This window comes from Nycticebus coucang, chromosome 13 (genome assembly GCF_027406575.1).
Source record: "Nycticebus coucang isolate mNycCou1 chromosome 13, mNycCou1.pri, whole genome shotgun sequence".
NCBI classification, from domain to species: domain Eukaryota; kingdom Metazoa; phylum Chordata; class Mammalia; order Primates; family Lorisidae; genus Nycticebus; species Nycticebus coucang.
Window position 1 is genome coordinate 32,090,032 of NC_069792.1, and position 17,991 is coordinate 32,108,022.

A 17,991-nucleotide genomic window follows, 5' to 3' on the forward strand; every position below is an offset into this window, starting at 1 on the left:
ATCTGGTTACCACTGTTTACTTAAAGCTTTCTACTGTTCTTAGAAAAACTGAAGACTCCTTAACATAAACTTCAAGTCTTATAGGCCCTTTAGTAGCCATGAACATCTCTAGCCTCATCTCCCCTACAATTCAGCTGCCCTGATCTTCTTCCATTTATGCAATGCTTCCTCTTGCCTCAGGGCCTTTGCACAGGCTGTTCCCTCTGTCTGGAGTGTCCTTCTCTTTCCTCTTACCCTTCTGGACACCACCATCCAAACTTCCATCTATGTCCCTGAACCTCCATCTCAGAGAATTTTTTCTTGATCTCTGAGTAAAACAAGTATGAAAATTAAAGACCCCTGTGCAATGATGTATCTTTCTTTCTAAGCAATTGTGATGGCTGCAATGATTTGTCTGATTACCTGACAATTATCATCTCCCACACTATGCTTAAGTTCCATAAGACAAAGAAATGGTATGTCTTTCTTCATCATCATATCGACTGTTCCTAGGGGAGGGGCTGAACTATACTTAATTCTTAAAAAATAATTACAGGCTGAACAATGGAATGAATGAGTCATATTCAATCAATTGAACTGGAGATGTAGGAAAGAATACATTAGAAAATACCACCACTAATAAATGTTGAGTCAAGTGGCCACACAATATTCCACCAGTTTTTAGGTTGTGTAGTGCTAAGTATTCTGTGCCTATGCAAAGTTTGAAAACTGTCATTTAATCTAACACTACCCAGGAGCCCTGTTTTTTTTTTTAATTGAAATATCTGCCAAAACAATACTTCATAATCAGTACATGTCCTATCTCACCAAACAAATTTAATAAATATTTAAAGTAATGAACTAATAGAAGGCACTGATCTTCCATCTTGTACCAAGTTTGTATCCCAAGGGATGTAAACATATCCTCAAATATTAACATGTTCAATTTATGTATTGAACTTCACACTTTACAAAATTTATCTTTGCTCATATCATCTCCCTTAATCCTCTAAATAACTTTATAAAGTGTACTTTTTATAACTTTTTTCAATTCAGCACAGATTAAGTCGGAGATTTGCTGCTCAGAAGTTTAACTGACTGGCTCAAGTTAAAAAAAAAAAAACTTAAAAGTAACAGAATTTCATCTCAAGTTTTCCTATACCACATCTTAAGTGCTTTAACAGCATCCTGGATTTTCCAGGTAGCAATTAAGCCTTGAACTCTCCTATGTACTTCACTCTCTCCTCCCCTCCTCTTTGGTGACCAAGCCCATTTCCCCCGAAGGGGTTGGGGTATAGGTCCTCCACCTTTGGTGTGACTTCTATTTATGCCTCTGCACATTCAAAGATGAGAAAATGAAAAAAGTTGTCATCCAATAAATGTTTGTCATTATTGGCGACTTTATCCTCACTGTTCACACACACACATGCACGCACACATGAGCATAATCACTGAAGCTTTAAGCTCCTCAAGTTTGAGAGTATAGATTTCTACGTAAGAAGTATTCTATTCATTATTTAATATTTTTGGATTGGCGTTAGAGTATGCTTTTTTTTATAACTAGTTCATAGCTAGAGGAGAAAGTCCTATAGAATTTCTGAGAGATGTGGTTTTTTTCCTATGAATTTATGTCCTGATAGTACAAATTAGTGTCAAGAGGGCCTTGCCCAGAATGACTTGGATGTGGCTAGCACATAGAGATCGCTCAAAAATAATTTTTTCTTAACTGCAATGGATACCATATTCCAATGGCTTCATTGAGTGTACTGGAAAATCCAAAGAAAATTCCAAAAACTGTGTTAAATAATCTTTACTGGCATAAAGACATAGTCTCTACTTAGATTACATTAAAAGAAATTATTCTCATTTGGATTTTGTTGGCATGTTCTTCTTTTTGAAAAGAAACTTAGGAGTCAAATTAGTAGGTAAAAGACACATACAACTTCTTGGAGATCCCACCCTCAGAATTTGGTGTTCCCACGTGTTCCAGTTGATTCAGAAGCAAGCTCACTCTTGAGGGTCGTGAATTATTCCCTGGTTTCCTAGGCCTTTCACAGAGTTAAACCCACCCAGACCCTTACCTGAAGACCTCTCTAGATCACTCAACAGATGATCTTTTTGGCCATACCTCAGGCTAAGTTCCTAATCCTTCTGAGTATCCTTGTTAAGTGAAGCATTTCTCAGCATCTCTCTTTGATGCTTCCAGTTTGGCTGAATCCAAAATTCTCTTGTGATGATGCTGCCTTGTTTTCTTCAGAAGCTCAGTGCTGACAGAAAAGTCTCCAGAAGGATGGGGGTTAGAATACAACCTTGGAGGACTGGCTGGGAAATGTTGCCAACTGGTGGACAAAAGTCTTCCAGAGAATTCTTCATCACAGAGTATAAACCCCACATAATTGCTGTTCTTTCTCTGACACAGTCCAGATCAGGTGGGAAAAGTCAGATGGCATAAAACACTGTGCCTCATTCTTGGGTTTTTGAAAACATGCTCCCCAGAACTTAATCTTGAATAGGGAAACAGGTGATAGGACTGGGAGCAGGAATTGAAATTGGGCCTGTGACTGGACCTGAATGAGGTTTAAGGACTGGAGACTGGGCAGGGTTTAACACATGGAGAGAGGTTGGAGATGGTTAATTACTGGGAATGTATTAGAGATCGAAGAACAAAGATGTTGAGGAACAGCCACCTGGGACAAGCACAACAAAGGGCAGGGACTCACCCTGAAGGGACAGGAGATGCCAGGAGAGCTGGATGTATTTTGCTCTGTGTCATCCTCAACGTTCTTAGGACACAGGAGCTGCTGTCCATGTGTGGGTCTCTGCTTTGCCTCTGCTGGTTCACAAAGGAAGGGAATCTGCTGAGCCATGCTTGTTGGCAATTGATACTAACATTGTCCATGAAAAATTGACCACGTTTTGCCATGTATACTGTGCACCAACGTTTTTGGCCCAAACATTCTGTAAAACACAGCCCAGCTCTAGGCCAGAAGAGACACATGTGGGGAGGGCTAACGCTCCTCTGTAAACATGCAGATTGTGCCACTCTTCCACAGCCACCCACTCTGTCAAAGCTGCCCCTTCCCTTGATCCCGGGAGCCATTTGCTCCTCACCACTTCAGAGGCCACAAACAACTTTCCCACACGTGGCCACTGGGGCAGGAGATTCTGAACTGCTCAATCCAAAGGCAGCCATGATGGTCCCTGAGGCCAGCACAGGGTTCACAAAACCCTCTGTGCAGGGCTCCAAACCCTCTCTGCACAGGGACCCAAACCCTCTGTGCAGGGCTCCCAACACCCTATGGGCAGCCACACCTTGGACCACAGATTCCACCCCACAAGGCCAGGGCCTGCCTCGCCAGCCCCACCACAGCCCCCTCCCTTGGTCATGGCACTAGGCGGAGGCCACACTGGCTCACTCCCACCACATCTTGGATTCTCCTGGACTGGAGCACCACAAACTCAGTAGACCCAAGAAAGAAAGCACAACAGCTCCTGGAGGCCCATTGGACACCCCCACTCCAAAGCTGTACTACCCACATATGGTACAGATTCTTGTTTAACCCTGAAAAATTGGGGTAAAAAGTTGCACATTATACACGGCAAATTTTGGTACTTGGGAGTCTGGCCTAAGTTGCTTTGGGAAACAACCTGTTTTCTTTTCCTTTTCCTTCCACATCATGAAATCACCGTGGTTTTAAACTTGTCTCTCCAAGAGGGCCAGAACATCAACTTGGGCAGGGAGAGATAAACAGACGTTACAAGGTTGGCTGCAGGGTCTCCCACAAATGAAGCCATAGAAGGCGAAGGGGAAGAAACTCTGAAAAAGGAGGCTCCCGCAGGAGAATTATGACATTGCTTGGAGGGTCAGTGCCTCTGATTGCTGGGACATAGTGGACAGCTCATCAGCACCATCAGAACTTATTTAGAACAAGCTTCCTTAGATGGAAGGCTGAGTCACAGTTAAAGTGCCATCTGCTGGTGATGGAGCAGACAGCCTGTTGGTTCCTGATGATAAATGTGGGAATCTGTGGCATCATTTTCTGGGATAAACTTGGTAAGAGATGGACATCTCTGGAACAAGCAGAGATCAAAATAACTTGAGTGTATTCAGAGAGAAAGTCACCTCTAATTACAGAACAACATCTGCTCCCTGAGGGTCCCATGTTGGGAGGGGAAGAAAGGCAAGTGGCTGGGGTGCAGAATGTCTGCTGGGAATGTGGAATCCAAGGGAGGAACAGGCATTGGGAGCAGAGAGTGACTGAGTGGTGAGGGTGAAGTTAAGTCACATAATGAGGTCCTCAGGTCAGGAGAGAAAATGGAGGGTGGAGGTGAAAAGGTTCAGACAGAGAGGCAGGCCTTAGTTCTCCTGGAGGGTTTCCAGGGCATACAGAGGACAGAGTGAAGGAATATTGTCTGGATACACAGCTGATGAATGTGGATGGTACCATGGTGCTAGCCTGGGGGCTACAGAAGTCAGGGGGCACAAAGCTGTGGCCAGGACCAGGGCAAGGAAAGGGGAGCCTTCTGGTCTAGCAGGGAGGGGCCACCTGAAGCCTGCTACCCCTCAGCTCACCCCACCCTCTGTCACCTACCCCCACTCACATCCCCTTCCCACGACTATCAGCTCCTGTGACCATGGCAGGATGCACTAAATCCATGAAATGTATAGAGTATGCTTTCCAAAGGGTCCAGGAAACACACGGAAAGACTCATCACCTTTTCAGAGTAGAATTCAGCTTCCCTCACTCTTCTGCTTCTCTTTAGGTAACTCTCCAAAAACGGGCAAACCTGGAGAGTAAATGATATGTAAGGAAGATAGGAGCACAGGGATTATACTGGAGTCCCTTTAGGGGAGAACCTTGGGTCATTAAACTGATTGCACAATATCAGCCGACAGATTGAAATGATTACAGTAATATTAACAGATTCAAGTCTGTGTGGTTTCATTTCTGAAGTACACTACCCCACATGCTGCTCAAAACCACCTGTAAAGCTCAGACATCAGTGGTTACTTCAAAGAGGAAACTGAGCACCCAGGAAGTCAAAGTGCTGAGACAGTCAGGAGTCAGAAGTGCTGACTCCAAACCAGCCTGTAGTCATTACTGGACATCTCCCTTGGCCACCTATTGGGGATTACCCAGTGCCCAGGTCAGTCACTTGTTCCTGCCCACAGATGGGCAAAGGAGAGACCCTGAGAAGTGTCTCATTGCTTAATATCGTCCGAGGAGCCTTCCTTGAAGGGCTCTCTTTTCACAGACCGTATCTAGCAACTGACATTCCCTGCTACCATGGACCTGGCATCTCACGGAAGTAACAGGAAGGTTCACCACTGGGAGCTCAGGCAAATACACGGAACCTTACCTTTCAATGTTCCTTTCAATATTCCTTTCCCCTCTTGGCTCTGCCCTGATAGTGTTGAGAACAAAAAGAAAAAAATGAGAGGCTGAGACTCACTTCTCTCACACCTCCTCCCTAAGAGGCTCAGACATTTGTTATCCAAGAATAACATTCCTCCCCATTTTGACAAATACAAATGTGTTCCTCTTATCCATTTTTAAAAGGGATAGAATATTTCCCATTTTCCTTCTTTGAGAAAATCAAGGGAGGATTTTGTTGTAGAATCTCCTCCCAGTGTTCTCAGAAGTCCCCTGCTCAGGGAGGACACAGAATAAGAAACCAACAGTCATATCTGCTCCCTCAGAGGACCCTGTATTCTGAGGACAGAGCTTGGATGGTCTGGACATTGCTCTCCTGAGCAGTTCCACACGAAGCAAGGGTTGGCTGAGTGATACTTAATATGGGAAAATGACAACCAAGTATCATTTTCTCAATATGCCAATCCAGAATCACAAAGTAATGTTTGGGGATTTATCCAAGAAGCCCCCACCACACCCAGATAGGCAGCCTGTGAGCCTAAAGTGGAAGCCTTCATGCTCCTGAAACCCTAGCCCTGCCCAACCTCTCCCCCTGGAGGAGGGATGCTCTATTACTCTCCAAGTCAATCAGACTCATTTAGAAATGTGGGAATAGGCATGGGAAACACCAATAGGAAATCTCTCTTGGGTGTTCCTTACCTTTTGTATGTCTGAGGTGTCCCACAATTTTGGTGAAAATGCTTTCAACACAAGGTAGCAGAGGTACAAAAGAAACAATCTGAAACAGAAGCAGAACTCAGCCAGGGCTCAGTATGGCTGTTCAGAAAACAGAGACCCTTCTGCACTGTCTGGAGAGTGGGGCTGCCTGAAGCAACTGAGTGCTGAGGGTGTCCAGCTTGGCTGTAGCCTCAGGCCTGCATCACACAGCACAGGAGAGTCACAAAGGGGTTTTGAGGGTGGGGAGGGGACATCAGGAGCAGGACATACACAGCTCCCCCTCTTCCGAGCAAATCCTCTGCCCCTTTTGGGACTTCTGGGTCCCTGTTCCCTCCCCTGCCATCCCATTTTACATCTTCACCTCAAGGGAATGTTCCATTTGTTTAATCTGTAACCCAGCTATTACCTGAGTCCCCCTTTGCTTTGTGCAGCCTTTGACTTGGACCGTGGAAGTCTGAAAGAGCTGGAATTTCTGCTTCTACCCAGACATTTATACTTTCGGGATTACACAGATCCTCAAATATGTCTTATCTACAGAATTTTTTTGCCTTACTCTAACCTAGATATAAAACCTAAAGTTCTATTACACTTAGTCTTATGTTGAATAGTAAATGTTTTCAAGTCATCCTTTAGTGTTTTCAATCAGAGTAGCTGACTCAAATAAAACTAATAGTATTATTCAACATTTCAATACTAAAATAAATAATAAAAACACTTCAAATGATATTGGAGGTAAATTAAGAGCACTTATATATCTGAAGTTAGTGAAGCTTAAACTCTACAAGGACTTGACATCCTCTCTACACACACATACACACGCATGTGCACACACAGACACACATGCTTTGATGAATTAGTCCAATATTTTCAAATTCAGCAATCAATTCCCTCCTATCACTGACATCTTCCATTCATTGTATTGACCATACTTTTTTTTTTTTTTTCTAACTGTACCTAAGGAACAGATAGTTCCAGGCCTCTACATTAATTTCATTACAGGTCTGTGGCTCTTCCAAGGCAGGCATAGCTCACAGTGCGATAAACTGTTCACTCTCTCAGCCTATGGGGGCAAGTAGGACCTAGGAGTGTCAAAGCCTTTAGGCAGAATCTGGTCTTGAGCAGCATCACCTGAGTCTTCCATGGGCCATGTGAATCTAACCATTCCTATATTCAGTCTCTTCATGTCGGGTGTATACACTCCCTATATTCCTCCACCTTTTTCCTAAGCCATCATTATAAACTGTTTCTCAGATGATAGCTGTCCTCTGAACTATCTCCCAACTTCTCATGTCTCTCTTAAACTCTGCAGCCCTTCCCTTGCCAAGAGCTTCCACTCTCTCCTCCCTTTCATATGCATCCTCAATCAAGTTTTCATTTAAAAAATATTTCCTTCTGGAAACTAGAAGGCACAGACATCTGTAGATTTGGGGCTCTGCCCTTGACTTCATAATGCAGTTTTAGCAGTAAGTCCTACATAGTTCAAGATCTATACAAATGTAGAGAAGTGCTTTTCCTACCCCCAACATTTCTGACTGCCAAGTGGTCTATGGATCGAATTGGATACTGTGGGGCATAACTGCTCCCACACATCCTGTTCCTGGCATTATACTGCCTCACAGATGGGCACTAGTTGGCTATTCATAAAACCAAAAAGGGGATGTAAAAACTAAAATTTCAACAATTGTGGAATTACCGTGCTGTTTATTATACTCATATCATGGAATATAATACATTTTGGTGTATTTACTCAATTTATAAATACCAATATCTCTCCATTCTTTTAGTCTGACATTTACCTCAGCATTTTTCTTTTGGTTTTCAGTATAAAAAAATTGTATAGCTTATGTTAGATCTTTCCTAAATGTTTGATGTTTTATGCTATTTTTCTTTATTTCATTTTTAAAGTGTTTATATTTGATATATAGAAATACAATTTTGTGCTTTTTACTTACATACAACTTTTTCAGATTCACCATTAATTCTAGTACATTGCTCACAGATTCTTTAGGGTACACAATTATGTCCTTTGTAATTAATAACACTTCCAATTGTTTGTTTCTTTTCCAATTTTAATACCTTTAACTTATTTTTGTTATCTTCTGTAAATATGCAGAAAATGTTTACATAGAAGTGGTGTTTCTTTTTCTGACCCAAGGAAGAAAGTGCTCAATGTTTTACCATTAAGTATGATTTGGCTGAAGGATTTTTGTAGATACTCCTTATGAGATTAAGAAAATTTCCTTTTATTTTCCAGTTTCATGACCTTTTTTACAATGAATGATTACTTAATTTTAACTAGTGTCTTTTCTACTTCCTTGAGATAATTTTTTCTCCTTTATTTTGGTAATGTAGTGAATTGATTGCTTTTCAAACATCAAACTCTTTCCTAGAAAAAAACTCACATTGGTCACCAAATTCTGTTTCTGTTAGTTCTTACTGTATTACAACCACCCCACTTTCTCTGGCCTACAGGAGATGGACACAATGTAAGTTTTCAAGGATAATCGTAAAGACTTTCTTGATGTTTTGACTGAAGGGTGTTTTGCTCAGGCTCCCCTAAGCTGGTGGTTATGGTTAAAGGGGAGTGGACAAAATGCACATAAGTTACATATAATATTTCCATTTCTCGTTGGTCTCCTTTGGTCACACAATGCAACAGGAGTTCTCATACTTCAAAATCATTTATAGGGGCTGCCACTGACTTTGGGTCTCAATCAACAGGTCTAACTGACTATTGTTGTTTCTCCCCAGCACTTGAGCTTACATAATAAATCCAGATTCTGGGCGAGTACACCCATATAAATAATTTTGCACTCATGGCCTTATATTTTATCCTACTTGGTCTTACAACCTTTTGTTTCCTTCTCTAATTTGGTCTTGTGTCTCTCAGGAGAGTGGCTACAAGCTCTACCCCTGCCTTGCCCTGGCTGCAAAGGATTAAGTCTTGGACATTTACAATGTGCCTTACATGGGGACTTCTTTATCTTGGTAAAAGGACAATGCTTACTTATCTGAACTGTAACCAGGTATGTCCCCGGGTCTCTCTTCTAACTACTGTTAAGTTTATTCCTGTTAAGATAATTATTCCCTAGGAGAGCCTTTTCAGGATAAAAGTTAGGGCAGCAATATCAGCCAAGTGAGACACAGAGGGGGCAACACAAACAATACGAAAAATAAGAAATGACAGCTATTTGTTACTTATAGGCCCATGAAGGAAGAGGGGAACCAGTTAGGTCTAACAGGGAATGTCACAGAGACAGTGTGCACAGCCAGTAGGAGGTGATCTGGAGAGAGATGGGCCTTGCACTCAGGCCTTTATTGGTGTCCAGGGCATTACTCAAGCAGGTTTCCCATGGGGAGCTCTAAGAGATGGGCTTAGAGCAAGCAGGTGCACAACCCAGGGGGTCACACCACGACTAAGAGATGGTCACTGTGCACATCTGCACAGGACATATGAGATGTTGGGGTCACTGGAGTGAGTCAGGTTGATGAAGTCAATATGTCCCAAGAAAGGTGATCACCAGCAAAGGATTCTATAAAACAACTATCTGGACCAACCACACTGAAGCACTGGGAAGAGGTGGAGAACAGAAACAGTGGCAAGGGTAACTGTGTCCTCCTTCCGTTATGAGAAGGTTGGACCTATATTCACAAGGGATGCTGAGGAGTATAAAATACGCTAATCTACTACACATCCTCAGAATTCACTCCTAAAAGGCTCTTCTACTCCTGCCGAAGGAAACTGAAAACACCCTGTAGTTCCTTCAGGATATTGGCTATTTTCCCCAGAAGCAGGTACCACCCCTGGTCTCTGTGCAATGCTGAGAATTAACTCAAGGGCCTAGACAGGCAAAAAGGGGAGGTAGGGGTGCGATGTGAGGAAACTCACCTCAGTGTGAGCACTTGAGACAGGTGCTGTCACTGGAAGACTTTTCTTCCAACAGTGAAGGTGAGACTCCCTGTAGGATAATATTTTGAAATAAACCTATCCTACATCAAGCACACAAAGTAAATTCAGTGTGAGTTTAAAAGGACTTGCTTTTCTTCCAGAGGCTGAAGAGACCTGGACCCCCCTGGGTTACTCGCAGGGTTAGGCTTTTTTGGAGTTGTAAATTCCTTAGGCCTTTTCTCTGAAGCTGTACAACCCATGAAGCCTGAGATCAAAGGGCATGACGCCCTTCCTCAGAGATACGGGCCAGAGGGTTGACTTATGTTTACAACATATTGTCAGAGGTCTATAGGTGCTCTGCCCTGAGGAGAAGACACAGTCATTACTTCATACTGAGTAAACTGAGTGAATGCTTAAAAGTATTTTTCCATTAACTCTGTTCCCCTTGTTTACTTTCTTCTTTATGATTTTGTTTACCCACCTGCCCAGAGATTAGTCAGTGTTTAGAAGAAGATGTTTACTACAAAAGTGATTGTGTTAATGTGGTAACAGGATATTTCCTTTTTAGTTGATCTCAGATAGGTAAATTGAGGTAACGGTGAAAATAACAGATAATAGATTAAGTGTTTACGTGACTAGAAGAGTATAAATTCAAAACCTGGAATAAAGTTTTTCGCTACATGCCATCTCATAGTGTGTGGCCTGTTTCTTGACTTAATAATTACAAGAACGAATTTACACCCACGGCAAAGCTACTGTTCGTTCACGTTTCCGGTCATGCAACACTCCCTAACACAGCATGGGAACTTCCAGGAAGATGGGGCCAGGGAGACAGGGGTTCCAAAGTTCTCAGGCTTGAGTGTGAGTGCCCAATTTCCCATTCCTCCTTGCAGGGACCCACATCTTCCCATTCAAGCCTGATCTAGGCATGAGCCCTGGCAGGATCCACCACCAAAATGGCGCTACAAGTCCAAATCCTCATGATCAGCCCCAGGACTTGGTTTTCATCCTGATCTGCTCTATGAAGAAAACACTGACCCTTTCAAATTGCCCTGGAGGATTTCTTATTTTCCATGTGTGTGCTTGGTTGGCTTCGATATCTCCTTTGTCTATGCTAATTTCAGAGCATCTAGAAGAAACCAGATAATATTACAACCTTTATACCACTTGGCTTTTGACAAATCCTAATTGCCATAGCCCCAGGATCACTCATCACTGTACCATGACCCTCACTTTATCCTGAACCAGCACTGATGATGTTTTGAATATCATTGTTTTTCATCTGCCACTCCTGAGCCATTCTCCAAGGAAGGAGAGGATTCCTGCTGTATTACATTTTAACATAACCCCATTCCATAATTACATTTTTGTGGGTTTGGTTCCTCTATCCATTCCAGTTACTATTTATCACAAGGATCCTCACAGGAAACAGAACCATCTAAAGGATAATATAAATGAAATTTAATAGGGGCACTATTTACAAAGGCTTGGGAGTGGGGGGTGGAAACCACCAGAGACAGTGCAAGACCCTGAGGCTAGTAACAGGAAGGCCTTTGAAACCCAGGCCTGACAGAACAAGGGGTGGGGGTAGTTATCAAAGCAGAAAGCTAGACAGAGAAAGAGAGAGAGAAATGCAAGGCCACCTGCCTTCTATAAATGGTAACTCTTACTTAAAGATGCAGCAGCCACAAGTTAGTAGTTCCTAAATAAACTTTTCTATCTCCCTTTATTTCCTTCCTTCAATCAACTCTCTCTTGACTAAACATACCAGAAGGCAGGAAATAAGGCAGCCTATTGTTGACTTCATGGTGATCAACTTCCCATAGTGCAGGGCACAGTGGAAAGCAAAGAAGAACCAATCTGGAGAAGCCAAGGGAAGCTGTCCAGCTCACCCCCAGTCAGTGCTATCTGCTGCGATCTGTTTAGACTTTTTGTTTCAAGTTAATGTGAGGGTACGAACAACTAGGTTACAATATTTTCATTTGTCAGAGAATCCCCTCTTATAGTTTTCTCCTAAACCCAAAACATGTGCCATATACCCTTACATGGTGTCCGCTAAGTGGCAGCGCACCAATCCCCTCTACCTTGTTCCCCCTTCCCACAACCTGAATTGAATTGTATTATTCTCTTATGTCGGCTTGTAGACAGTTTGTTGTTTTAAAGACTAGGCCGCCTCTACTAATGGGATTTGGGGAATAAAAACAAAGGAAAACTCTTCTTTGTAGCTGTAGGGGGCAGACAGAATCATTAACTGCAAATCGGTTTATTTGATTCACTATAATAAAGTATTAAGCTGAGAAAATGCACAAAATATTCTATTATATTCTTATGTGAAGTAAAAAACATCCTGTTCTGTTTGTCAGTCAAATATAAAGGTATACTTAAAAACATGATTTTTCAGGAAACTTTTATTTCAACAATTGTTTCTATACTTTATAGAATGTAATCTTTAAGAGCGTTTGGGCATGTTAAACTGCTGGCTTCGCTTATTAATTCATGAATTACCTGAATATTAGTTTCAAATTCTCACCTTCTTTAATCATCTTAACAGCCTTCAAATTTGGGCAGCACCTCTGTGTCAGTGGTTTGGGTGCCAGCCCCATATACCGGGGGTGGTGGGTTCGAAGCTGGCCCTGGCAAAACTGCAACAAAACAATAGCCGGGCATTCTGGTGGGCGCCTGTAGTCCCAGCTACTTGGGAGGCTGAGGCAAGAGAATCGCCTAAGCCCAGGAGTTGGAGGTTGCCATGAGCTGTGACTCTACGGCACTCTACCCAGGGTAATAAAAGTGAGACTCTGTCTCTAAAATAAAATTAAATTAAATAAAAGCCTTCAAATTCAATCCATTTCATCTTTGTACTTTAAGGTAGATATCCAACCTCAATCGACTTCTTATTTCAACTAAAATTATAAAGATCTCTAGTATTTCCAGTATCTCTTTCTATATCATATAGATCTCAAATGTATGATTTCATGCAGTGACTTCCACTTTTGATAAGTTCTGCCCAGAGATATCAAGTTCATAGTAAAATTAACCCATTTAAACTTTTATTTATCTATTTATAAAGTAGAAAGAAAAGCCATAACTTAAGTTCCTTTTATGTGACATAAGAATTAGAATATGTTCTTCCTTGTTTTGTTTCTCAGTCTTCAAATTTGTGGTCTTTGTTGAATTATTCAAAAATGTAGGATATAGATTTTGCACAATATGGAAATTGTTGCCAGGAAAATTATATTTTAAAAATAATTTCAGTATTTTAATTTAATTTTGTAGACATCTGTACAGAAGAGTTAATGTAGCTAGGTATAGAATAGTGAGTTGTGAGAGTTTCCACTTAAACTCTAATCATTCTTGAGTATTTTATGGCACTGGTGTTTTATCAGGAGAAATCTCAAGCCTGTTTGGTCTTTTATTTCTTTCTAAGTAATTTATTATTCTCTGTCATTGACATTTTTATTCTAAAAGTAAATTATTCCTAGCTCTAAAATACAAAAATATCAATGAGATACATGTAGGGTTTTTTCATAAATATTCCCTAGAGTGTGCTGAGGCTTTCCATCTGTGATGAGATTTTTGGATTCACTATAATGTTTGATTCACGTTACTATAACTTTCACTTTTTCCTTCTTTCAACTTCTTCTGTACTTTCTGTGCAAATACTGTTTTTCTTAAGTTAGAGTTCCATGTACTCTCCATACCCAACTTTCTTTCATTTTAGACTCATCATAATTTTAGTCTTCCTTTAAGAAAGACTATCAACTCTGTCCTATATATTACTAACATATTGTTCTGAATTGCCAATTCTGTCTAAACTGCTGATTTAAATCACTTTTTCTGCCTCTTACTTTCTGTCTGCTCTTTCCAGATCAGTTTCATTTTCATCTAACTTTCTTCTTTACCCTGCCTCCTGTTCTTAATGTATTAAAAACATCAAAGACATAATTTCAAAAACAATTTTCCGTTCCCTTCTCAAAGTGTTTTTAAGTTAAATTTTCCTCCTAAGTCCATATGGTATTGTTCCTATTTTCTTATTTTCCAAATATATTTCACAAATAATTCCTATTTCTAATACATCATTCAATAAGCTGGGAACTAACCAAGGCTGGAGTCTTCCAACAGAATATTAAATCTAGCCTCTCTCACCTAAAGAAAACCCCAGATGTTCTCTGTTTAGGGGGAGAGAGATGGTCTGGATACCTTTTATAAGCTAATGAAAGCTGTAGTCACTGTCCACAGAAAATATTTGCAAATATTTGAAGGCTAAAGCATCACTTTCTTACTGACCTTTTCTATGCCATTGCACAATTCTTTCTCTCTAATGTGTTTTCAGGAAATAAAAGAGAGACATAATAACAAATTTTGAGAAGGACACTAAAGGCAGACCTGATAGAAGGGTGAGTTGTCCAACAATTATACAATTAGTGTGTTTCTTAGTATAATAACAGCTATAATTTAATATGTGCTAACTATGGGCCAGGCTTGATATTATGACTTTCCAATATTAATTCAATTTGACCTTCATAACAACTGTTTGAGGATGCCATTATTATTATTATTCCCATTTTACCAATGAGTGAGTACATCAAATTGCTCTCCAAGGTAAGTGGGAGAGGCAGGATTCAAGCCCAGCCAGAGCTCACAGTCTTCATCATAGTCCTCTACAGAAGCTAGTGACCTTTTTATCACAAGAGGTGGTCAACCACATGGATTCATGACCACTAATCAGAGCTGTTGTAAAAGAGACACATACATAAAGTGGACTAGAGAATGTCTACACCCTTTTCATTTCCAAGAATCTAAAAACTTCAGGGGACCTATAATCATCATGCTACATAAAAGTATAAAACCCACCTTAACCCTCAAGTCAAATCCTAGAGGAATAAATGAAATGTAACTCCCTTTTTTGCCATATCTATCATCTGAAACACTTTCAGCATGGGTTTAAAAAATGATAAAGAGCTCAGAAGTTCCATAGTTCTTGCCAGTCCCAGAGGGATATTCTAAAGTTTGTAATGGACAGCAGGAGAGAGGGGCCCACCTTCCAGGGAAGAGGTTCGACCCCCATTTGGACCCTGGAGAAGGTCACCAGGAAATTCTCACTACTCATCCATCCTTATGGGAAACACTACCTGAGAGCCATTGTGTCACCTCTGGTCACAAATGAAGAGGTGCATCTTTTCTCAACAATTACTTTAACTTTGGCCTGAAATCGAAGGAAAGCCAGGGTAGCCACATTTCATGATGCTTTATAACCTGTTGAATAATTTCCCATTTTTACTATGCTATGTCGCACCTGCTTCACTAGAAAAACAGCAGACTCCTCATCGTCAAGCTCCACCCAGGACAGCTTCTTTGTCACCTCTGTCCCACAAGTGGGAAACTTGGGGTTCTTTCTAAACCATGTGAGTCCTGTTTCCTCTGCCTCAAGAATAGGGTCTAGGAAGCTGCCATCCCGTGTACTGCCTCCAGAAAATTGCTAGTGGGGGCTAGACCAGCTGGCTGTATACTTCTCACTGTGGAAGAGGATGAAAGCCAAGGGCCAGCACCCTTTCTGAAAGCCTCTGGGGGCTATGCACATTGGAGAATAAATTCTTTCTGACAGTGACATCAAGGGATAGAAACCCAGCAACTTTACTACATGCTCTATCTCCTTTGATTCTCACAACACCCACAAGAGGTAACTAGAATTATTAGGTCATTTCTCAGATGAAAAAATGTTGAATTGAGTTGCCTAAACTCACACCAAAAGCTAGTGGGAAGATATGGATTCATACATTGTTCCATCTCCAGTACCCAAATTTTCAACCAGATGGCAAAAATGTAGAGAGAGAGACAGGGAGACAGGGAAAGAGAGAGGGACACAGAGAGGACCGTCCCCTTCTGATAATGCTTTTTAATGAGTTCTCCATTCGAACAGGATCAGCAAGGTGTCGTTCTATTACTTTACCCAGTTCAAATGTCCCTCCCACCTTTGGAAGTCTGTGTGTATGAGTGTGTGTAAATGTGCACTTACACAAGTACAGCATCTTAGACAGGAGCTACAAATACATCTTCCACTTCCATAGTTGATGGTGCATCCTGATGAGCCCCTTCAGTAAAATGTTATTACTTTGTCAAAGCACTGATGAGCTTAACTACCTGGGAGCCTCAAGTTATTAAGGGAGCACCTCTTTAGCTTTAGCTTCTGTCCCCGATGCCAAGATGAAGTATTTGGTCTCTTCTGTCTCTGAAAGACTCATCATCCCCATCACTCTATGTGACAGAGCACAAACACTTGCAATAAAAACGAACTTGGAAGAGTAATTCAGTGGCCCCAATGGCTCTTAATTCACCTCTTGCATTCTTGTTGATTCAACTACTGCCTCCTCTTCCTGGGAGTGTAAGGATCTTTTGCCCTCTTTCTTGATTTTTAGCAGAAATTATCTTTTCCCTGTCAACTACTGGCATCCACTACTGTGTATCTCTATGCTCCATACCAGTGTTTTTCAACTTTTTAATCTCACACTAGACTTGAACCTATAGCTAAACTTCCAAGCCACACTTGTTGATCAAAAAAAGAGAATAAAAGAATGTAATTAATACGCTTTGAAATTCTTTCAAAAATAATTTAATTAATGATATTTAAAAATGTTCATGGCACACTGGTTTCTGATTTTCATCACTGCTTCCTACTGTTGCTCAGAAACCTCTCTCCTCTGGTTCCACTTTTTCTAGTTTCCTCATTGACTGAACCAACCACTTGGCTTCTGGTGCTACCATTCTTGTGGTTTTTAACTCTTATCACCTTGTGGTTATCCTCAAAAAATTTCCCTATTGATAAGTCTTAATTTATGTGCCCAAATATTATATAAAAGATTGCTTATGTCTATTGTCAGAAAAGATTAGTATGGCCTACATATGCTATACTAATTCTTAGCATCTGATGATCATAGCACAAAGTTCTTAATCCAAACTTCTTCCCAGGCTGATTTCTCCCTGCTTGTATTCTTAGATCCTAATTAAGTTATGTCACACATTTTTGCCTGAAACTACCCTCCACCATCTAAATGCTGTCTTTGAGGATTTCTCCATGATGAAGAGCTTGGACATCGTGTTAGGTGATGGAGAGGGAGTGATTTTAAAGAGAGAGACAATTATAAATAGAGCTGCAATAAACATTCTGGTGCAAATGTCTTTGTAGTAAAATGATTTTTCTTCTTCAGGGCACATACCTAGTAATGGAATCAAGAGATCAAATGGAAGGTCAACTTCTAGATCTTTGATGATTCTCCATATGATGCAGTTGAAACAGTCTTCTTAGTAAAGCATTGCAAGAATGGAAAAGTAAATATCCACCATATTGAATACTAATTTGAACCAATTTATAAATGATTACATGTTCACATGAACAATAAAACAAAAATATAGTCTAGTATGGGGGCAGGGAAAGAGAGGGGAGAAGGGAAGACAATTGACACAGGACAGAGGGTATGTGGGCATCTCACCTAATGGGCACAATGTGTAGTTGGATACGATACCCCCTGGGTGAGGAGTTCTTTTACAACTGGAACTTTACCATGGAAGTGAGAACAATGTAATCTAAAAATTTGTAGCCTCATTTTAATTTGAAATAAAAAAATAAAATGAAGATATCAACATAATCATATTTGCATATAATAAATGTAACTTTGGGTCCAGTAACCAGACATATCTATCAAGAAGACTGGCTGAAAAAGGAAAATAGAAATGGAATCCTAGGTAGAAGTGGTTACAAGATGGAGACAGAGTGACTGAATGAACAAGGAGGCTCTAATGCCTTTCTCAGTTAATGGGAAAGAGCTGGTGTTGAGGCAGATATTGTGGAGAAAAAATGCCACAGCTTAAAGAATAAGTGATCAATATAGCTGAGAAGACAGAAGAAAATAAGGATGAGAGCATATTGAGTGCAGGTGCACTTTGCTTCTGAGTCTTGCAAGAAACAGAACAGAAAGGAGATGGTTACCTGAAAATGATGTCCAAGGGAAAATATAGAGGAAATAGTCCCTATGGGTT